At 41.7% G+C, this 23842-nt stretch overlaps 1 protein-coding gene across 1 annotated transcript in view; it reads left to right on the plus strand.

The window, feature by feature from the left end:
• The window catches only part of PLCB4 (phospholipase C beta 4), a 408965-nt gene that overhangs the window by 26283 nt on the left and 358840 nt on the right, over nucleotides 1–23842 (plus strand). The window contains exon 2 of the mRNA XM_080813478.1: nucleotides 4191–4239. The gene's annotated coding sequence lies outside the window, so the exon portion shown is untranslated. The remainder of the gene's footprint in view (nucleotides 1–4190; nucleotides 4240–23842) is intronic.

Here is a 23842-nt window from a genome sequence, read left to right on the forward strand (position 1 = left end):
GGCCTGTTGTTTGCTGATGGCTTTCCTCATGACTGTTCACCCTCAAGCTTTTTGGCCTTTTAGTGGGAGGCATGCTGTCAATGAGGGGAGACTTCTGGATGAGTCAGAGATAACGATGTGACTGTGTTATCAGATAGTTACGGGGAGCATCAGTCAGTGAAAGTAGGAGCAGCTTTAAGAACATAGCCGGGTCCGGGAGGTAAATCAGATCTGGTGTTAGAATATGTTCCGTTGTGAATTCTAGAAAACAGGAACTTGAACTAGCAGAGGTTTGTCCTTCCTAACATGAAATGCAAGTTTAGGAACCTAAGCAGTTTTTTATTTTTTTTGGCGGGGGGTGTGTTACGTATAGCTTCTCAGCAATGCCACCAGAGAACCAGGTTCTTTCTTTCTTTCTACTCCTTTTTGTCTGCCTTTTGTTCTCGAGGTTGTGAGATGTCTCTACACCTCCCAGTAGCTATTCCCAGAAAAGAGCGAAGGGACTACGTTCATATAATGAGAACAGACTTTCTCAGAGCCCCCTCTCTGGCATCTCATCAGTCAGAACAGCATCCCGAGGCTCACCCCTAGTTGCAAGGGCATTTGGGGGAACAAACCCTTTCAACCTGGGATATTGCCACCTACAAGCGAATCAAGGTTACGCACGTTGGTTAGACAAACAGCCATGACTGCTCTATCAGAGGATTTTATTTTTGTCATTTCTAATGACCCTAGGCTCAGATTTCGTGACTTGGTGAGCATTCACCACCTCATTAATGCATTTATTTGACAGATATTTATTAAATGCATACTTAAATGCCATTCCTAATTTAATAACATGTGAAAAATATCTGAGTATGGGTGTAAGCTAATGGCAGTTTCTCTTAGCTTATGTAGTAAACTGCTGGAACTGTGTTTTTCAAATTGAAAACAAGTGAATTTTGTTTAGCTGACCTCCATCACGCAACTTGTTCATAATTATTACCCATGTACTCCCTTCTCTCACCCTTGATCCTTTTGCCGACACATTTGGAAGGCTGCCTCGTAAGGCCGAGTTGTTCTGGTTTTCCCATAATACTCCCTTTTCCAGCTTTTATGTGCTTATCCATTAAGTCAGACAAATTTCCTTTTCAGAATTTGGCATTGTTTCATTATTGGAAAGGAAACAGATTGTTTTAGGCCAGGAAAACTTGAAAAAGAAAATAGAAAACCATCAGCTACTTTCAAAAAAAAAAAAAAAAAAAAGATCAAATCTCCTGTTAGGATTTAGTGTTGGTTTTGGGCTGTTCTGTTCAGAGGGAACCAAGGTTGGTTCTCGCCCCTGGTTTATCTTTGAAGAAGGCTTGGCAAAGCTTTACACACGCTCTTTCCCCAAACCATGACATAAATCCCACTTTCTAATTTATGACCAGCGTCAGATTTCCAATAGTGGTGTCTGGCAGGGTCAGTAAGTCAAATTCTGAGGCTGTGAAGATGGTTTTACTTGGTATGTGACTTTCCTGTGCATGAGCCTCGTATGACCCCTCCCAGTGTCTTTCACATTCTAGGCGAATTAGTGTTATAATCTTGAAAGTGCCCATCTTTTGCAGTCCCCCAGTGACAGATCACTCTGCTACATACGTAGGTGGGTTGCAGATTTGATAGTTTATACCTGCGATCCCAAAGTTTGTACCAATATTTATTTATTTATTAAGGTTTTATTTATTTATTTGACAGACAGAGATCACAAGTAGGCAGAGAGGTAGGCAGAGAAAGAGAGGGAGAAGGAGGCTCCCCACAGAGCAGAGAGCCTGATGTGGGGCTTGATCCCAGGACCCTGAGATCATTACCTGAGTGGAAGGCAGAGGCTTAACCCACTGAGCCACCCAGGTGCCCCACCAATATTTATTTTTTAGAGAGAGAGAGAGAGAGAGAGAGAGAGTGCAGGGGTGAGGAGCGGAGAGAGTGGGAGAGAAAGAAACTTAAACGGACTCTACGCTGAGCGCCGCATGTGAGGTTCAAGCTCACAGACCATGACCTGAGCTGAAACCAGGTGTGGGATGCTTAACTGTCTGAGCCACCCAGGTCCCCACCCCCCTCTTTTTAAATGATCCCCTCTTGGATCTTTTATTTAGAAAGATTATAGTTCAGGGAATAGATCACATTTGTATTAATTATAAGTCATCCATTTTCCTACTTGTAGTAATCAAAGGTATATTTAACAACCAACAATTTCTGACAAACATGAGAAAAGCAATGTTTCTATCACTTAATTTAAAGCAGATATACTTGGAATAATTTTAAAAAATGAGGAAGGTAGGTATTATTGTTATTCGGCATTTGACGTATTGAAAATAGCTTCAAGGCCATTATCACTTCATCCATAAAACCGTAACTGCCCACTCTACATTTTTTCTAGTGTGATGTTTAATTTTAAAATTTTTTGCTTATTTCCCTAGTTATTTCCCCTTTGTGTTGAAGGGTGTTTGGAAAACAGGAAGGCTAGGACATGTATGATCTGTGCCTTTCTCTCTCTCTGTCATATTTTCACACATAACTTTCATTGGATGACCATCTTTTAAATTTCTGTTATGGAGAATTTTAAATAGAACCGAAAAGTAGAGCAGATGCTATAATGAACTTTCATGCATCCTTCATTAAACTACAACAAACTCAGTGACCCCTTGTTTCATCTGTTACCTCTCCTCGTCCACAACACCGACTGGATTGTTTCAAAGCAAATCCCAGATACCTGGTTATTTCTGGATGCCCCGTAGAAACTGAAGATCTATGAGGTGCTCCATACTCGTTGTGACCGGGCCATAGATTATGATTTGGCTCAGCGTGTGCGTGTTGAACCGTGTTTCCGAATTGGTCATCCATTTGTCTTGGCAAATTTTGGTGGTTGTCATTAGCTGAATTTACCTGCATCTATAATTTCAGAAAACAGAACGCACTGCCGTTACCCTAACTGTATGGTGTTGGCAGTACGCTGGCTCTGAAGTGAAGCGAAGCAGGAGAAACAGGGCCCCCGAAGCCGGCTGACTCTGGGGAGTCTGTGCAGGGAGTTGTCTTGAAGGACAGAAGTTCTGGGGCTAAGTGTGACCAAGCAGGTTGTACTCAGGAAGGTGACATGTAAGTGTGGGGGGGTGTTGGGTTCTCCGGCCTTTCAGTAAGGTGTTGGGAGAATGTCTTCTTTTAAGAGAGAGACAATGATTCCATTTACTCAGAGTGGATCTCCATGAATTAATGCTCTGGTAGTCATTTCAAATTCTTAGAGCTCTTTCGGGTTGGAAATTGTGGTCATTGTTTTTCAATCTACACATCATTATCCCCGCTGGAAGTTAAATTACTTTACACATGGAATCTAACATATCAGGGTCAGAGTCACAAATACAGTCTTGGGACAGTGTTCCGGTGGCAGTTTCAATTAGATTTGGTAGAAACAGTTTATAGGAGTCGATGATTAACTTATATTAAACTCTAAACGGTTTACTTCCTTATTTGGGCTTGAGTATATAAAGTTAAAATATTAGAGTAACTTCATGTATGCGGACAAGTGATTTTGGAAAAGAAAAGTCACATTTAGTGTTTATCAGGGACTAGCAGGTTTCTATGTCAATTATTTATTGAAAACGATAAATGTGAAATAAAACAGGAGAGATCTTCTTTTGATTTATTTTCCTTGATCTATTTTTCTTGATCCAAAAGTCTTAGCCAAGAAAAATCGAGCCATAAATATGGCTTATTAACTAGGACAATAAAAAAATAAACAACAGAAGGTAACAGCTGCTTATAGTTTTGTTACCTTCTGTTACCTACTCAGGCTATTACAACTTCTTTACCTCATTTCCCCCCCGGAAAAATAGAAACTGGAGTCGAGTTTTATTCATTTACTTCATGGCATGACAGTATTGAGTATATGTCATTGGGATAGATGGGAAGTAAATGCTTCAATTCTCATTTCAATAAATTCCTGTGTATTTTGATCTGTTTCCATTTGGTTTTGTTCATTTGCTCCTTAGAAGTCAAATCATTGGAATCAAAATCTTCGAAATACTTCATTGAGACAGAAATGAAGAAGTACTTTAAGTCTAACTTCAGAAATGTCCATTTGTTTAATATTACACCTGAAGCCATGACATGAAATTAGAACGCTGTGCTCTTCAAAGTTCACCTTCGCTTCTTTCTGTTACCAGTTGGACAGTCTTTCTTCTTTTCCACCCCTACAGGAAAAGACTCTACGATACAGAATCCCGAAAAGTGGTCTTTCTTGAAAAGGTAGGTGTATATGCTTTTTAGAATTAATTTGTAACGTTTTAAAAAATTTTAGCTTGAGTAAATTACAACCCGAGACTACTTAATCAAGAAGCAATTTTTATGCTGCTAATGCACGCCATTGTGCATTGAATTAAAACCTCAGATTCAGCTTTCTACGTTCAGTACTGAAGTTCCCAGTCCTTTCAAAGCTTATCTATTTTGAGCGAATTGTTGATGTCTATAGCAGTCAATGCACGTGAAGTGTAGTAAGTGAATGTCTCTCATCTTAAAAACTGAGAGAGATGAATATCCACCTACCTTGGTGACATATATTCTTCTTTTTCAGTGGGTGATTTCGTTCTCGGAAGCCCAGGGAGCTGGGAAGTATGAAATGGTCTCTGGCTCAAGTTGTGATAGCTCATGTTTTTTTCTGCGAGATTTCTTTTTCACAGCGTGGACCATGGTTTGTGTGATACTTTGTTAGACCTTTCTCCTCTTTGAAGCCAGAATGATCATTGTGCTTAACTGCAGCATAAATAATTTCCATCGTACATCTTGATACTTTGCAGCTGTAACCAAGTTGTGGGCATTCTTAGGTTTCTAGAGCTTTCTGTAATCTCTGGAGTCTCTGAGAGATTCTAGATTTCACAGACTGAGCTCTGATCCTAGCGGTTGCTTTCGTTTTCATCCAATACCTTTTCCTCTGTAACGTGAACCAACCTCAGCGGCGCTCCTGTTCTAAAAGGTGTGCTTGGGGACTTTGATTCTGAGGAGAGTGGTGGGTCCCAGCAGGTCCTTGGAGTGTTATGGTGGGGCCTGATGAGGCTGTCACCGCAAACCACAACATCTCAGAGATTTGGGGATATTGCACGATCACACAGGTCACACACCTGACATTCTCCTTCCATTTTCCCTTCTGTTTCCTGCCAAATTGTAAGATTTTAGCTGTTCGGTCATTTCTGGGCAAAGAGGTTATGGTGTAGAAACATTCCTCTCCATTTTAGAATCAAGATTTTTTTTCAAAGATTTTACTTATTTGAGAGACAGAGAGAGAGCGAGAGCGAGAGAGCGCACCCATGAACAGGATTGGGGATAGAAGGAGAGGGAGAACTGACTCCCTATTGTGGGACTCGATCCCAGGACCCTGGGATCATGACCTGAGCTGAAGGCAGATACTTTACTGACTGAGCCACCCGGGTGCCCCCATAATTAAAACTTTTAATATTGATGGGGTCTTTCCTCATTCTTCCATCTGTTTCACAAAAGTGACTTTTCACCTCCAGCTTCAAATGAGCTTGTCCAGAACATGGCCAGCTCCAGCCTGGGAACTGCTCAGTAAATGCTTACTTTAATTTTTTTCCTCACATGAATTCTTCTTCAGATTTTGGCTTTCAAATTGATACAGAGAAACAAGTGAATCCCAGGGAGTGAGCATACTTTCTGACAAAGCGATGATAGGGAGAGAGCTGAAAAACATCCTATTATCTGTTGAGTAATAACAATACACTTAAAAAAAAATCCAGTGTTAGACCTTGATCTTCTTTGACATTAGCGTGGTAACCGGGCTTAACTACAGCATAAGTAATCTATATTATATGTCTTCTACCAGCTAGACCCTGAAAAAATTTGACTGCCCAGCGTTAGTAGGGTTGCTCTTTCTCATTTCTCCAGTACGAGTCCAAAGCCCCTGTTGGGAACCATGACCCTCAGGTGTGGAGCACATCGTCACAGATCTGCTGGCCACTTAGAAGGATGCATCTTTAGAAGTGGGCTCCTAACCTGTGTGGTTCACAGAGCCCAGGAGCCTGTGGGATATTATAAGACCTGCTGGAATCCATGCTTGTATCAAGGATTGCTGACATATTAAATTGAGACTGTCTCTACTGTTTATGTGTATTTGACCACACGGTATAGCTGCTACTGTTACAAGGAAATACGCAGGAATATAAAGTTTTTATTGACTTCAGAGGAGCTTTTTGCTATAATGGATTTTCTTTCTTTCTTTTTTTGTTTTTTTTAAGATTTTATTTATTTATTTGACAGAGAGACAGTGAGAGAGAGAACACAAGCAGGGGGAGCAGCAGAGGGAGAAGCAGGCTTCCATCTGAGCAGGGAGCCCGATGCGGGGCTTGATTCCAGGACGGTGGGATCATGACCTGAGCCGAAGACAGATGTTTAACGACTGAGCCACCTAGATGCCCCTGTAATGGATTTTCTTAATAGGAGTTCAAACACCACTACTATAAATGGTTAATAACTTGTTTTGACATTAAAAATGGGTCACCATGGGGGCACCTGGGTGGCTCAGTGGGTTAAAGCCTCTGCCTTCAGCTCAGGTCATGATCTCAGGGTCCTGGGATCGAGCCCCGGATCGGGCTTTCTGCTTGGCGGGGACCCTGCTTCCCTCACTCTCTCTGCCTGCCTCTCTGAATACTTGGATCTCTGTCAAATAAATAAATAAAATCTTAAAAAAAAAAAAAAGGGTCACCATGGGGCACCTGGGTGGCTCAGTTGGTTAACCATCTGCTTTTGGCTCAGGTCATGATTCCAGGGTTCTGGGATGGAGCCCCACACTGGGCTCCCTGCTCAGTGGGAAGTCTGCTTCTCCGTCTCCCTCTGCCCCTGCTCTCTCTCATGCATTCTCTCTCTAATAAATAAATAAAATCTTTTAACAAAAATGGGTCACCATAATCAGAGACATTGAGAACTGTTGTTTTAGGATATAGTGAAGGTATCTAAATCAGGTTAGAATTGAGCCCAGGATTTAACCACAACAGAGCCAGAATGTTCTTCAATAGTTATGGAAAAGAAATACCCTTTTTTTTTTTTAAATATTAGATCAGGTGACTTGGGGCAATGGATTTGTTAGACTCCACAAGGCTAGTCTTACACTTTCTAACCCCATAGACAGAAGCCATGTGTTGCTGTATAAACCTAAATTTTAATTGGGAAAATTAAAAATTGAGTTCATTCTTCACAGTAGCCATGGTTCAGGTGCTTAATGGCCACGTGTGGCAAGAGGCTATATCCTGGACAGCACATAGGTAGAACATTTCCATCATCAAAGAAAGTGGGTTTTTTTAGATTTTTTTTTTTTTTTTTTAATTTGACAGAGAGAGAGAGATCGCAAGTAGGCAGAGAGGCAGGCAGTGAGAGAGAGGGGGAAGCAGGCTCCCTGCCGGGCAGAGTGCCCGATGCAGGGCTCGATCCCAGGATCCTGAGATCATGACCTGACCTGAAGGTAGAGGCTTAACCACTGAGCCACCCAGGCAGTTTTTTAGACAAAGAAAGTTTTTTAGACAGTGCTGGGTATGATTATCTATACTTTTAGTAGCTTTGCCTCTGGCATTGGATGGAGAAGACAGAGCCCGGTTTGCCCCATAGAATCGTAGAGAACTTGATGGACATGAATTCCCTAGAGCATGAGTGGAAAAGAAAATTGTTCTCCCCACCATCGTTTTCCAGTTCTCCCTCTCATGACAGCCCCCATCCCATGACAGGCGGCAGGGATCTGCATGCATTTGATTTGTTAACATTTTATTGTGTCTTTGGTAGACCTTTGTCACCATTTGGGCTGCTTGCCATCTGAATCCTTTTCCTAAATTTGGGGGAATCCATCATTGTGTAAAGCTGGGTGGGTAAGAGGACCCCGTTCCTCTTCATTTCCCAAAGAGAAACGCCCACATTTGTGTTTTTCCTGACTGGTGCCAGCGAGCAGGAGCGCAGGAAGGTCTGGCAAGCATGGGACTGGGCTTGGGAGGGACAACTCGGAAGGGCAGAAGGTGCTTCAGAATTCCGCCCATCACTACCTCAGGCAGCGGCATTTGTGGCTGTGGACAGAGCCACCTGCAGTGACCGGGGCCCATGGCTTTGGTGGCAGGTGGTTCGGCTGTGGCAAACAAAAGAGAAATACTAAGGAAAACAACTTTTCTGCATACGCAAGTATGGGAGAGTAGCTCCACCTTTTCTAACGGACATCCTCCTCCACATGGAATCATAGTAACAGGATAACAAAAGAACATCAAGAGAACCAGAAATCAGCAATTCCTTAAATTAGCCAGAACCCAAGTAAGATATTCTGATAATCTTTTATGGAAAGGAACACTTTCATTATTGGTACAAGAAAGACTGCATACATAGGAATTATGAACACACTCCTTTGGATTAGTAGAGAACTCTTTTTATTTATTTTTATTTTTTTGGTAGAGATTGCTATTTATAATTCTGTTTCTTACTGAGAACCTACTCGAAGCCGTTGCCTGTGAACAATCGCAACAGTTTTGGTTCTTGCCACCTGGGTCGATTGGCCTGTTTAATTTGTTTTCCAGAATGAGTAGACGGTGGCGCTTGTTGTACGTTGTGCTTGAGCCTGTAGTCTGTTCTTCCTTGGGCTGCTTCCCCACTTTGACGCACACGGCAGCTGTGGGACCCATCTCTGTCATCATGTGTGTCAGGATCTGGGGCAAGGCTTTTAAGAAGCTCCGTGCTCTATCTTCCTCTTCCTCTGCTTGGATCTAGATGACCATGAACCACAGTGGGTGTTGGGGAGACACGATTGAAGAAACCAAGTCTACATGGCCGTGTAAAGGAGGGCTCTTTCCCAACCAGGAACACCCACATATTCTTCAATAGAAAATCGTATTTTTTTGTTTTTTTTAAGTTTTTATATATGTAAGTGATCTGGATATCCAACGTGGGGCTCGAACTCACGACCGTGAATCATGCTCTTCCAACTGAACCAGCCAGATGTCCCTTGAATAGAACATCAATGGCAATATTTGTAGTTTTTCTCAGTAATAATTCTTTGCAATAGAAGAGGGAGCATAAGTTACATGAACATGAGAGAAAGAGAGAGAGAGAGAGAAAAGTTAACTTCTGTTGTGTTGAGGCTTTATGTATTTTTGGATCTGTTTGTTGCACAAGCTGACGTTACTCATGTACACTCTCATTCAGCACGTAAATTTCATCATTTCTTCTTTTCAGTGATGGACGTTCTGTTTTTAGTTAGCGTTTATCTGTAAACTCTCTCTCTACTGTTAGCATGGGTTCTATACGTAGTCACAATGAGGCTGTGGAAGCAGCTAGGAACATATTTCCCTCCATCGCCTCATCCTGCTTACAGGGAGACCCCAGAGCGAGAGGGGTGTCCGATGCCTCCTTGGAGGAACAAGTTGCCAGTTTGTAAAATGTAGATGCAGCATTTTGAGTGACTTCTTGGCCATGAAGATTGTGGTACCTGAGGATCTAAGTTCACTGACTAATTTTAGATTCATAAATGTGTAGAAAATCTTTGACAGTCTTATTAGAAGGCATTTTCTGGGCTGAAGAGTTTCACGTCGGCTGTATAGAAGGGTGCTGTGCAATTATTTTAGATTTAAACACTGGAAGAAAGCATGTGATATTCACTCAGAAGTCTCAAATGTGGTGGTTCGGGAGATGATCCGTTTTATGTTGGGCATCATGTGTGAGTGGTTGGTTGTCAGAGATGAGGTATTAGGGGCTTAATGTTTTGACTTTAGAGTTTACTATGTATTAGTAATAACATTTTCCTCTTCTAAAATGTGGAAGTAGCAACTGTACGCTTGTGAGGTTATTCATAGAAGTTTTATGCATGCTAATATATTTGAAATGTTTTGAGTCCTTTGGGGGAAAAGTGCTCAATAAACACCAATAACTACTCATGTTAATGGTTCATTTCTGTTGACATAGTACACGGCCATCTTTTTCTCTTAATAATGTCAGAACATCTGAGTAATGGTACGTCATAGCTTGAACAAAATAGAAGACATTTTTAGTCTCAGCACAGTGTAACCCATGACAGATGATTTAATCTCTCCTGCTATATTCTTTGCTGTTTAAAGGCGTTATTTGGCAAGATTGTATTGAATAAAGTAAAAAGTTTGCACAAAGAGCCATGAGGCTGTAATCTCTACCTCAATTATGAAGGTGATAATATTTAAGTCTAAGACTGTTCTTATAGGAACCCCACAAACTCAACCCTATTGCTTCTACTCTTTTTTTTTTTTTAAGATTTTGTTTATTTATTTGAAAGACAGAGATCACAAGTAGGCAGAGAGGCAGACAGAGAGAGAGGGGGAAGCAGGCTCCCTGCTGAGCAGAGTCCGATGTGGGGCTCGATCCCAGGACCCTGAGATCATGGTCTGAGCCGAAGACAGAGGCTCAAACCACTGAGCCACCCAGGTGCCCCAGAGCCTTTTATACTCTTAAAAATTGAGAGAGTCTCGAATGGCTTAACATTATGTGGCTTCTGTCGTAAATATTTGCCATATGAGGAAGGAAAATGGGGACACTTAAAAATATCTAGAATTAATTCATTTCAAGTAAGTAATGAACCCATCCTATGTTAACATAGAAAACTGTTTTCAAATGAAAAATGACTGTATTTTCCTAAAACAAGATAAGTTTGGGAAGAAGAGTGGCACTGTTCGATTTTTTCGCACATCTCTAATTTCTGGCTTCGTGGAAGATATCTGGATTCTCTTGTTTGCTCCTGCAGTCAGTCAACTGAGATTTCAAACATGATAAGTCCTCTGTGAATCTCCAACTTGTGAGGGAATGACAGTGAAAAAAGGCAAATCATGTCTTAATATTCTTGTGAAAATCGTTTGGCCCTCCTGGCCCCCCTGAAGTGGTGCTAGGCACCATATTTTGAGAACACCTGTTCTATACTAGAGCCCTAAAGCCTGTCTTTAGAGTATCTCTAGTTTTGTCATCTATTTGTACCAGAAACATCCCCATCCAGTGAGTGTGGTTATGGTAAGAAAGCAAAGATGAGAGGAAAAATTGCATGACTTATTAAAAACACTCTCTTTCGGTTTCATGTACAGAAAGCTGCATCACCTAATGACCGGAATGGAAGCATTTGAAATGTCAGTGCGTGTCTCTACCTTTCTCTCTCCAGCGGAGAGGTGTGCCTAAGTATTGGTAATTAGGATTACGATCTTTTACATCTGTGATGAGATAGTGGGCTATTCTTAAATGTTAGTGAGTGGATTCATCAGACACAATGACTTCCCCTTTAAGACATCAGTGCCATACCGCAAGCAGTGATTGTTTAATTATTTATTGTAGTGACTTGTCATTTATATTATGTTATTTATTATAATAAGTGTTTCTCGCCTGTGTGCCTGTAGGTTGGCTGGGATCTGAATGACCCAGGCTCTGCTCCCCTGGGCTCGGCTCCAAGCTGTGGGTTGGCTTCAAAGCTGCTCCTGAGCCTCCCTCCTGAGACTTGCACAGGCCATGTTCCTCTGTCATGGCGGAAGTGTAAAGACCACGCAGAAACTTGTAGTGTCTCTGAAGGCCTGAACCTGGAGTTGACCCACCATCCCTTCAGACTCACATGCCATTGATAAAGCAAACTGCATGGCCAAAGCTTAATATCAATGTGGCAGGAAAGCACATTCTTCCAGTGGAGAGAGGGTGGGGTTCGATAGGGAGAGGAAAGAGCCAACTGTTGGCTTTAACATATTCTGATTCACCACAATGTGCAATTCTAAAATATTAGTAAATAACCCTTTCTACCCGGCTAGTTCTTAGTCAGAAAAATAACTCAGGGAACACATTTTAATTTTAATTTTAGGCCGCCATCGTCCCATGGATTGTGTCTTCAAAGTAGCGCTGGCATCTGGCACTTACCCTCTTCTCAATGGTCACTTCTCCAGTTGTTCTTCGTGCTATTGATCTGAACTGTCGCAAGAGCCTCTCAATTCGTCTCTGTCCTAGTTACTGTTGCTGTGCATCAGAACACCTAAAACTAAGTGCTTCAAATGACAGCAACCTTGAGTCTGCTGTTAGGGCAGGGTTCCGCAGAGAGGGCTTGACTCTGCTCCCTACCTCCTCTGCTGGGGTATTTTGCTGGGTGCTGGGGCATCCACTTTTGCCATGATTCACTCACACGCCTGGCCAGTGGAGCTAGCTGGCTGTCGACTGGGAACTAAGGACCAGGAGCCTCGGGTTATCTCCACATGGGCTTTCCATGGATTACCTGGGCTTCCTTATTGCATGGTGGCTAAGTTGCAAGTGTGAGTGTCCCAAGAGATAGGATGTGAAAAGTGTCATTTTCCTTTTTTTGGTAAGTTTTTATTGAAGTTCTAGTTAGTTAAACATACAGTGCAATATTAATTTCAGGTTTGCCATATAGTGATTCAACACTTCTGTACAAAACATCCCAAGTGTACTTATTACAAGTGCCCTCTTAATCCCCATCACCTGTTTCCCCCACACCCCCACCTGCCTCCCCTCTGGTAACCATCAGTTTGTTCTCTATAGTTAAGAATCAATTTCTTGGTTTGCCTCTCTCTTTTTTACCCCTTTTGCTTATTTATTTATTTATTTTTAAAATTCCACATGTGAGTGAAATCATATGGGATTTGTCTTTCTCTGACTAACTTATTTCACATAGCATAATACTCTCTAGCTCCAACCATGTCATTGCAAATGGTAAGAATCCATTCTTTTTTCTGGCTGAGTGATACTCCAGTGTGTGTGTGTGTGTGTGTGTGTGTGTACACGTACCACATCTTTATGCATTCATCAGTTGATGGTCATCTGGGCTGTTTCCATGATTTGCCTATTGTTGATAATGCTGCTATAAACATCAGGGTGCATGTATCCTTTGGAATTAACATTTTTCTTTCCTTTGGGTAAATATCTCCTAGTGTGATTGCTGGATCATAGGGTAGTTCTATTTGTAACTTTTTGAGGAACCTCCTTGCTGTTTTCCAGGGTGGCTTCTCCAGTTTGCATTCCCACCAATAGTGCATGAGGGTTCCCTAGGAAAGTGTCAGTTTCTTAAGGTTTGGCCTTGAGAACCAACCCATTGTAACCTCTTTTGGCTTGTATTAGTCAAGCTGTTATAAAGTCCACTTTCAAGGGGAGGGGCATAGACCCCACCTCTCAAGGAAAGGCTTGTCAAAGAAGTCTGAGCCCATCTTTTAAAACCACCATGCTTTCTCTGCCTCAGTTCTTCCCCCCGCAAATCGCCCCATGTTTGCATCCTGCCTCCAGTTTCGTCTTCCTAAAGCATAGCTCTGTTCATGCCGTAGCTCACCAATGTCTACCAAATAAGAAATAAATTAATCTTGCATTCAGAATGATCCATTTATCACCCTTTAGCGTTCCCCTCCGTTCAAGCCAAACTCTAGGCTTTTTCTCCTTTTGCCTTTGATCATGTACTTTTTTTTTTCTCTCTTTCTAGAATATTATCCCTCTGATCTTTTCACGTCCTGAAATTCTGTGCTTAAAATAAATGCTATCTTCTCACAAAATTTCCTTGAGCTCTCCATTATTCTGCAGTGTGTCCTTGCACATTCTCCCATAGTACTGTTTTTTTTTTTTTTTTTAAGATTTTATGTATTTATTTGACAGAGAAATCACAAGTAGGCAGGGAGGCAGGGAGAGAGAGAGGGCAAGCAGGTTCCCCGCTGAGCAGAGAGCCCGATGTGGGGCTCGATCCCAGGACCCTGAGATCATGACCGGAGCAGAAGGAAGAGGCTTAACCCACTGAGCACCCAGGTGCCCCTCTCATAGTACTTTTTAACTGTGCCTTTATAGAGATCCTTCAATTGCTATCTTATGCAAGAATATATGCATGGGTATGTGTTTTATATACTCTAGTAGATTTTATGTTCCTCAGAGGTGCTTCATATTTTTATGTAATATTAATCTTCAACTGTACCAGTATTTTGAGATATATGTCACGGTGCTTGCTTTTTTTTAAATGAATGAATCGAGAGTATGAATGGAATTACAGAGTACGCTTAGACTCTTGTGAAAACCTACTAGAAGCACTATGATTGTGGATTAAGATTGCTGGTTGGCTACAAAATAAGTAAAAATAGGTTGATGACTTAATTGTGACATGAATGTTAGGAAGAATTACTGAAAGAAAGATTTTACTTATAATTACAATGTTGCTATATGGAAGTAGGGAGCAACTTACCTAGACAGCTGAGGGACTAAGTGAAGAAAGCTAGAAAACTCAATTGTGGGACATAAGATACATTTCAAGTAAGTGGAGAGGGATAGTTTATTCTTGGAAAGTAAGATTCAGTACAATTATATGCAATTATCATTTTTGTGTAATTAAAGCACAAACATGATACAATCCCTATCAAAACTGGGGAACCCCAATATGATTCTGAATTTGATCTGGAAGAATGAACCTATAAAACCCTTCCAGAATTATAAGAAATATTTATCAAAGTACTTGCCATCTCAAATATTTAAGAATAATATGAGTTAATGATGACTGAACAGAGGTATTGGTACAAGAATATATCAGTGAATAAAATATAGAGTGTATACATATGCATATATAGTAGGTGATAGGGTTGGCATTTCGGATTGGAAAGAAAAAGATAAATTAGTCAGTAAAAGGTGTTGGGACACCTACCTAGTCATCTAGAAAAATGAAGCAGAATCCTTACCAGAGAACTCATGAGAAAATAATTCTAGAGGATAAAAATTACAAGTGTAACAAAGTAAGCTATAAATGTATGTGCATAATATATGAGTCAGTATTTTTACCATCTTTTGGTAGAAAGGACATCTCTAAGTAAAAAACATGAAGGAAAGACTCAAAAGAAGAAACTACATACAGCGTTTTAAGTCTTCATTATTTTATTTTAGTGTAGTGGAGAATCATCTGAATTTGTTCGAAAGTTTGAAACTTGTTTGCATAATATGGAATCAACATGATGTCCCTAATGTACAAAGTGCTCTTACAATAAGCTTTTACAATTTCATCAATAAGATGAACGTCTTAATAGAATTGTGAAGGAAAAACATAGGTAATTCATAAATAATGAGTACAGGGCCAGCCAACCTATGAAAAGGTGTGCAAACCTACTAGCTATCAAAAGTGCACATTAAGTCAACAGTGGCATATCTCTGTAACTGAAACGATAAAAATAAAATGAAAGCAAACAAAATATGTCTACAATTGGGGATGGTATAGGGAAACAAGTACTCTAATGTCATTTCTCTTAAACTGAGGTGAAGGACTATGTTTCTCATTCTGTTTCTGGCTGAAGATATATTTGTAAAAATAAATAGCCAGAAGAAGACAATGAAAAATATACAAAATAAAATCTCAAATATATTTCTATATATCTATGAAATGTTCATCAGATAGAAAATTATTCTGTCAAATTCCTGTGAAAGTTTCTAAATGTTTATTCTCAGTTTCTGAACCAATCTCGTGGTGGACCAGTAACAGACCATTTTGTGGACCACACTTTGAGAAGTGCTGCTTTCATGCACTAATGGGAACATATTTTGGTTCAAAATTTCTGAAGGGAAGACCGGCATTACATACAAGATTTTAAATGTGCAAACTCTTCTGTTTCTTGGAATTTATTGTAAGGCCATTATCAGATAGTTGTGTAAGATTATTCTATCCTGGGGGCACTGGGTGGCTCAGTGGGTTAAGCCTCTGCCTTTGGCTCAGGTCAAGATCTCAGGGTCCTGGAGTCGAGCCCCGCATTGGGCTCTCTGCTCAGCACGGAGCCTGCTTCCCCCCTCTCTCTGCCTGCCTCTCTGCCTACTTGTGATCTCTTGCTCTGTCAAATAAATAAATAAAATCTTAAAAAAAAAAAAAAAAGATTATTCTATCCTTTTCTGTTACACAGAAAAAGATGGAACCCCAATATTCTTCAGTAGAGTAGGGATTAACTAGTGATGGTATAATCACACTGTGGAGTACTGTATAGTCATTATAAATAATTAGGTGAATGTTGTGTATTAAATTTTTTTATGGTAGAAAATTCAAATATATGTAGGAAGAATAGTATAAAGAATCCCCATACAACCAACACCCGGCTTCAACTATTGCCTACTCATGGCCAAATTTGTCCCTAGCCCTTGGTATTAGATGCGCATTTATTTATGTGGAAAGTTGATCATTGTAAATAAAAAAAGAAAGGTTATAGAGGAGCATGTTTTCACTCTCTTAACAATTTACTGATTACATTCTGACGTCAGAATTGGCATTATTCTAGGAGCTGGGGCTTCACAAGTGGATAAAAAAAGAAACTCAGCTAGATACTTCCATTCTCATAGGGAAGACAGGACAATCAACCATCAAAATTATACTATATAGTTACCTTTCACTATTACAGAGAAAGGTCAAGCAGTGAAGGGGGATAGGGAGCATTGGGAGTGCTGTAGTTTCAGGAAGGATGGACAGAAAATGCCTCGTGGAGGAGGTGGTCTTTGAGTCAAGACCCTAAGTTGCTAAGATGGAAACAGGCAGCAGTCTTTGGGGAGACCTCCCCAGGCTGCTGGGGGTGGGGGTGGCCAGTGCAAACACCTAAGGCAGAAGTGAGCCCTGTGTGTGTGAGGAAGAGCAAGGAGGCCCCTGTGACTGGACTGAACCGGGGTATGGGGACACCAGGGCAGAAGTGGTGGGAGACCCTGTGAAGGGTCTTACGGACCCCTGTGAAGACTTCAGCTCCTACTCTGAGTGAAATAGGGAGCCCCTGGAGGGACTTGAACCTGGGGGTGATATGAGGTTGCTTATATTTTCAGACACTCATTTTGGCGACTGAACTGAGAACAGACCATAAGGGGGCAGGTCCAGAAGGAGTAGGATCAGATGGGAGGTTATTGTGAGAGTCAGGGAGGACATGGATGATCCTAATTTGGACAGGGGTGGGAAGGGTAGAAATGGTTTGAAGGGGTCAGATTTTGATCTATCTTGAAGGGAGAGCCAGGAGAATCTGCTCAGGGATCCCCTGTAGGGTGTGAGAAAGGGAGAGGTGTTAAAGGTGGTTCTGAGGTTTGGAACCCCGGGCACCTGGAAGGATGGAGTTGCTGTTTACTGGAAGGGGGAAGACTCCACCACCAGATGTTCAAATGGGGAAGCTCAAGAGTGGGTTTGGGAGGCATTGAATTTGAGGGTCCATTAGACATCAAAGTGAAGATGTCCCATAGACCGTTGCATATAAGGGTCTGGAATTCAGAGAGAGGTCTGGGCTGAAGATGTGAAAATGTGGGAGGTGTGAATCTGGGTGAGGTCACCAAAGATGTCAATGCATGTGGAAAGCTAAGAGGTCTGAGAACTTACCCCAGGGCCATTCACCCTTAAGAGCGGGGAGATGAAAGGGGTCAGCATTAGCAATCAGGGAGCGAGGTTTCCTCCTCATGAAGTAGGAGGAAAACCAAGGGTGTGGGGGTATCTTGGAAGCCCACTGATAAGTGTTTCAAGGCAGGAAGAGTAATCAGAGGGCTGTCAAGGAAGAGGCTGTAGATTTGACTGAACAGAGAGCTCAGATGAAAGTCTGACCCACGGGATCCGCCAGCTTGGATTCCTTACTGGCGTGCGGATTGTGAAGCGTGGAGATGATGAGGATGAAGCCAGTAATTATTGTCATTTTAAGAATTCAAAAGGAACAGTGTCTTCTTATTTCTTTGTCAGGAATGTCAAATATATACCCTGCCATTAAAATTGAATATAGTAGCCAAAAAGGAAAGGAAGAAAAAGAAACTAAAATTACTGAAAGACAGTTTTCCCGTGTCCTGTCAGAGAGTGTAAATTAATTATAAAGCTGGTTGAGGCAGATGCAGCTGTCCAAACTTGGGTTACACTTTAGCAGGGAACATCCGTGGGGAAAGTCCTGGTGAGAACGTGAAGTTAGTTGAGAGAGAGAGAGAAGGAGAGAGAGAAGGAGGGAGAGGGAGAGAGGAGGAGAGTGTGAGGCAGAAGGAGAGAGAGAGGGAAGGAGAGAGAGGAGGAGAGTGAAGGAGAGAGAGAGAATAGGGGAAACATGGAAAACCCAAGAGAATCACTCATGCTTGAAGCAGATAAAGTTAGTTGAGTCTCCAGGAATAAGATACCAGAAACATGGTAGCTGCTTTGAACAGTAGCTTAGCCTGGATAGACTTGAAAACGTATACATTCTTTATGGAGGAACCGTTTTCCTGACACTTCAGACAGTCCACCGTGATCCCACAGAGTGGTGAATTCGGGTGTCTGAGGCCCGAATGCAGCCAATGTTCGGGAGATGCTGTCTTCCCGTCCTGAGAGTTGTGCCAGTTTCTTCCCTAGACGTCGACTGGATAAAAAGCTATCACATTTTGGGTAACTTTTCTCTAGAAAATATTGAAACAAATGCTAAACTAAAACTTTATAATTTTACTAGTTTCCCTAAGTAGAAAGGAAAGCCTCACCTTTTTTACTTGCAGGGAGTTCATGTGGGGTCTGAATACACAAGTTTGGGAAATAAAATGATTTATTTGTTTTATTTTAATTAATTAATTAATTAATTTTTTTTTGCGGTAGGCTAAAGTGATTGCTGCCTGAATAAACATTTTGAACACCATCCCTCCCCCCCAAACACACACACAATACACATATTCTAGTGCTTATTACCACATTACGAAAGCTGAGTTCAGATAAAGTAACAGGAGGTTTTTCCCTGGCATCAGCCAAGAGTTATTTGGAAACAGGCAGAACAAGTTAAAGTGTAAGCCTCATATAGCGAAGGGAAAGATTTGTGTACCAGACACAGATGGAATATGTTCATTCTCACATAAATATTATCTCTTTGTTCTTGCCAGGGCCGAGATGCAGTCATTGTCTTAATTAACTCGGGGAATTTTCAGTTATGGCTCCAAAACTTTAGTCTACTGGAAACTGTCACCCGGCAAACTAGCAGGGACCTTCAATGGGCTCCATATCCAAATTAGGTCTCAGGGATGGGTGTAGAAGGGCAGATTCACCTCTTTTTTCCAGTTTTTATGTTCTGGGCATCTGTTATTCCAGTTCATGGACAAGTTGCGACAGAGAAGCTTAGCAGCTTTTCTATTATTCATAAATGGATATTTTACTCAGCAGAACTCATGTCTTTTTGCAGTGTGTTAATTTGTGGAACATTCTGAAACCCAGCCCAAAGGTGACACCACTGTCAAGGGTCACATATAGTCTTTCAGTAATTTTGTTTGGAACTGTGGTTTTTTTTTTTTTTTTTTATTTGCAATAAAAATTGCCGTTGAAAACAGGGAAAATATACATCTGACCCCAAAAAACGTTTTTACCGATTAGCATTTATTTCAACAAAACTTGGAACTTAAAAGATGGAATTTTAACATCCTTCCATTCATACAGGCGTCATGGTCACAGAGACCTAGAAATAGCTCTCAAGTGACCATCTCTGTCCTATTTACATTGTCTTTTGTGGGGGGAAAATGAAGAGACTGAACAGTGTTTAGATTATCTCTACACATTTAAAATTTCTCGCCAAGCTTGCATGGGATGGTTGGCATCAGAGAGAATAAACAGGAAATTAGAGAGGCAGAGTTCCTCCTTCATCTTTTGCCAGGGCTGGGCTCCTTGCTTCATTTATTTTCATAGGAGACCCGAAATCTGAGAACGGTATTTAAGCAGACCACAGTTCCTTCATAGCCGGTCTTCACGTGGCGATGCACAGATTGCCAGACCTTTCTACTTTTCTCCAAGTGAGTGTGCTGACATTTGAAGTACCAAACGCACTTCTGGTCAATGAATAGTTGAGAATAAAGAAAGTTGAATAGTGGGGCGCTTTCATCATCCTAAAAACTACACCTTTTTTTTTTCTCCAAATGATGAAAGTAATATGTGTGTGTTACAGAAAATTCAGAATATTATTATAATCCGAAATCCTACAACCCACACAATCCCACTATTGGTATTTTTATCGTCATTCTCCTGAGATCTACCTGTATTCCTTAAGCTATTGGTTTAACATGCTATGGGGCGGATGAGGATGTTAATGGGTGTTCTGAGGAGGGGGGAAAAAAAAAAAAGCTTTCCATGGTCACAGACCTTTGGTAAATGCCAGGTTGAATAATGGTAGACTCAGCTTGGTCACAGACGCCCCCTTCAGGGCTGGACCTCCTCAGGATCCCCTCCACCTGGGAGGGATGTTTCTGCTCTGTCCCTGCTCAGTGGGAAGCCTGCTTCTCCCTCTCCCACTCCCCCTGCTTGTGTGCCCTCTCTCACCTTCTCTCTCTGTGTCAAATAAATGAATAAAATCTTAAAAAAAAAAAAAAAAAGTTTCCCCAAATCCCTTTCCCTCTTTGTTATTTCTCAAAGTGGTCCGTGTATAAAAGTTCTGTGTATTCAGCTGGGGCCTGACCCAGGTGACAGGTGATTTCAGCCCTTGCTTGGTGACCATCGTGAATGATTCTGAGGTATGACATGTTTACATTCATTTCGTTTCCGCCTTTTCCCCACCTGTTCCAACAGACCTTTAATTTTGGACAACTGCTGTTGAAGCTTGTGGATTCACCGTCGCCAAAGTCACTGCTAACTGTTGGCTTTGGAAAGGCCTGACAAAAATAGGCTGCTTCTCATGCAAATGGCTAATTTTCTCCTGTTGGTGGGCAATTCATTTAGGAATAGAGTGTTTTATTTATTGTGTTGTAAAAATAGCCTCTTGGAGAAGAAGAGCCTGCTCCGAGGAGCTCCCACATGCTGGATTTTTTCCGTACAGCAATGATTACGTTGATCTAGACTATCTATTGCCTTCCCAGAGTCTTTTTTTCCACTGTGAAGCAGAAATGTGCATTTAGTGTTTCTTAAAGCCTGCAAATGGGAAGCGTTACTGGCATCCTTCCTTCATGGTTGATCATCTAAAATCTTTTTCTACAATTAAAGGCAGACATGTATCTGCCAAGAATTGAAATCAAATTAAAAACAGTTCTTCATTTTGGATGTTCCCTTCGCCTTTTCTTTATTTCCTTTATCACAAAAATATTTTTGAATCTGAGCACTCAATAGTCAGCTTTCATGACCATCAGTTCTAGTTGGAAATTTAAGAATCTAAGGAGAAATACATTTGTCTTTCAAAATGTGTTTATATCATGAACAAGGGTTTAGTTAAGTCTTGGAGACATGTTGAAACAGACGCCTTACTCTTTTTTTTTTTTTTTTTTTGAAAGATTTTGTTTATTTATTTGACAGAGAGAGAGAGAGCAGGAACACAAGCAGGAGGAGTGGGAGAGGGAAAGCAGGCTTCCTGCCAAGCAGGGAACATGATGTGGGCTTGATCCCAGGACCCTGGGATCATGTCCTGGGGTGAAGGCAGAGGCTTAATGACTGAGCCACCCAGGCGCCCCCAGATGCCTTATTCTTTATTGGTTGTCTCAGCCCGATTGATAACCATCAGTTCGTTTAGCATAGAGAACACGCCTTTTAAATACTATAAACTACGTTGTAAAGCCCTTCCTTTTATAAACAGCATATCTGGGCCAGGCCTGGAACACATTCATGGACTCTTCCCCTATGCAATTCCTGGACAAGTGCATCACTTTTACAGACTGAAGCTGAAAAGCATTATGTGTACTTTTGGCATGGGGACTCCTTATAGAGATTATGCAAATTTCCCCAAGGAAAACTAAATTTGCATGCAAAAGCTCTCGCTATAATTATAACAATTTCCTCTTCCTTTTTTTCTTCTTTTTTTAAATTCAGCTTCTCAACGTGTTAAGTATAAGGTTTTCCCCTTCTCACCAAGACAAGCCTTGCCCATGGAATTGACTGCTGAGAACCCTCCTGCCAGGTCCCTCAGGCAGCAGCTAATGTGAGACACTGAGTTTTGAGATACAGTGATGTCACAGGCAGGCAATGGTGGTCCTGTGACCTTGTACATCATTTATGGGGGTGTCAAGGTGCTATCCGAGAGCTTATGCTTAGAAGAAAAACTGATGGACTCATTAAAGGGGAAAAAAAGAAAAGTTTGATGATCAAGTCTTTTTTTTTTTCCGAGGACTGTGCTCAACATAGTTTAAATTGTAATAAAAATTAAAATGCCTGAAATGTGTCAGAGTTGCAGGCTTCTGCTGCTTTAGCTCATGGGCACTTCCCAAAATGTTTCCTCAGATAGCAACACAAAACACTGGCAGCCCCCCAAGAGAACATTCTTTGAGGACCTCATAGCTGTGGCAAAACGGAACTTCGCGTTCTGGTTCTGGTCTTGTGGGCAGGATGTGGTCTCCATTCTAAGGTTGCTTTCTGCTTTCCATGTGAAGTGTATACTTTTATTACTATTATTTTTTTTCAGATGTGTAATAGGTGGCATGTTCAAAGAAACAGCTTTATCTTGGCCAGGAAATAGAAGGAATGAGTGTACTGGGAGAAGGTCACCTGTTACTAGTGACACTTGGGTGGATTATTAGTTTTCTAATAAACCAAACTGTTAAAATACTAGATTTTGTTTACGAAGAACTCAAGCTGCTAAACTGTTAAGTAATCTTATACACCAAGTTGCTAAAATAATACCAAACCTAATTAAACTTCCATTTGATTCCAAACATTTGATTTGGCATCCCCCGGTCATTAGCGGTATTGTATTCATGTGACATTCTAGTTGTGGGGTGTCCCTGTTAAAAGAAAGGCAAATAGATTGAGTCAGATGTATATACCCAGCATCGTGTGGCCTGCAGCAGGGTAGAAGGGCAGGACCAGAATCAAGTTCACAGCCTGACTTCTGCTGAAAATGTGTTGTCTCATCGGGAGGCGCACACTCCTGTTGGAGGCACAGGTTTCCAGCAGGATCATTCTGGCTTGACCCAGGACCGTGCTGAAAAATGTGTTCAGATGGGTCCTGCAGAGGTGAGGAGCAAAGAAGAAAAAGGAGGAGACCCTCATGGCTGAGCTTTGAGCCAGGCCGTGGCCAATTTGTGCAGCACTTGAAGACTTAGAAAGTGAAAGCAGCAGCCCAGGAGAGGGTTAGAGGTGAGCATGAGGACGGAGCGCGTCAGGGACCATGGTAACAGCTCATCTCTGCTCACCGCACTGAGCTAAGTGCTGAATACAAAACCTGAAGCTTGTTCCCAGCTTGGAGCCTTCCTCCTTGTCCTTATCTTCAGCAAAGAAGTGAGCGATGCGACTCTTTGGAGATTGCTTAGGGGAAGAGGAATATCGAGATCTGTTTGTACATCCCGGGGAGAAGCCGTTTTGAGCAGTGGCTGGTGAGATGTTCACAGCCCTGGGTGGTCAAGGCCTCGTCTTTGCTGTGGGTCGCCGAGAGTCCTCCCAGCTTGTTTTAACCACCTGCTTCCCTAGTTAAAGGTGGCCTTCTGGAACCTTTGTGTGGTACCCAGGGAGAATTAACACAGCTTCTAAGATGCCCGAGTAAGGACATTTCTTCCTGTCCCAGAACATGGCTGTAAAGGACACTCTTCCTTCTGATGGCCTTGACCACCCTCACAGAAGGGCCTGTGCACACTGAGTTCTGTTGCCTGGAGGAGGGGAGCTGTGACACCAGCCTGGGGTTGCTGGTGATCACCGTGACTCCACCCAGCGACGGAAGTTCACACAGTAACTGGCCTGCTGTCCCTCCCTTAATCTTGTGTCTCTGAGGCATTCGTTCTGCAAATAGTCTTCTTTGTGGACCTGTTCTGCTTGACCAAAGGTGAAGGACTTTTTCTGTTTTTCTCCTCTAGTTACTTCCTTATTTTGAGTAGTGAGCCTCATTCCCAGGGTTGGTTCCTGTTCCTGACAATGCATCTACAGACTGTTGTAAAATTTCCATAAGCCTCATTTTATGCATGTTTAAGTCCTGAAGTAACAATTTGAAACCACAGCAGTGTTGATGGCTTTTTTATTGAGGTAGATAAG

The sequence above is a fragment of the Martes martes genome, assembly GCF_963455335.1.
Source record: "Martes martes genome assembly, chromosome: 9".
Classification (NCBI taxonomy): domain Eukaryota; kingdom Metazoa; phylum Chordata; class Mammalia; order Carnivora; family Mustelidae; genus Martes; species Martes martes.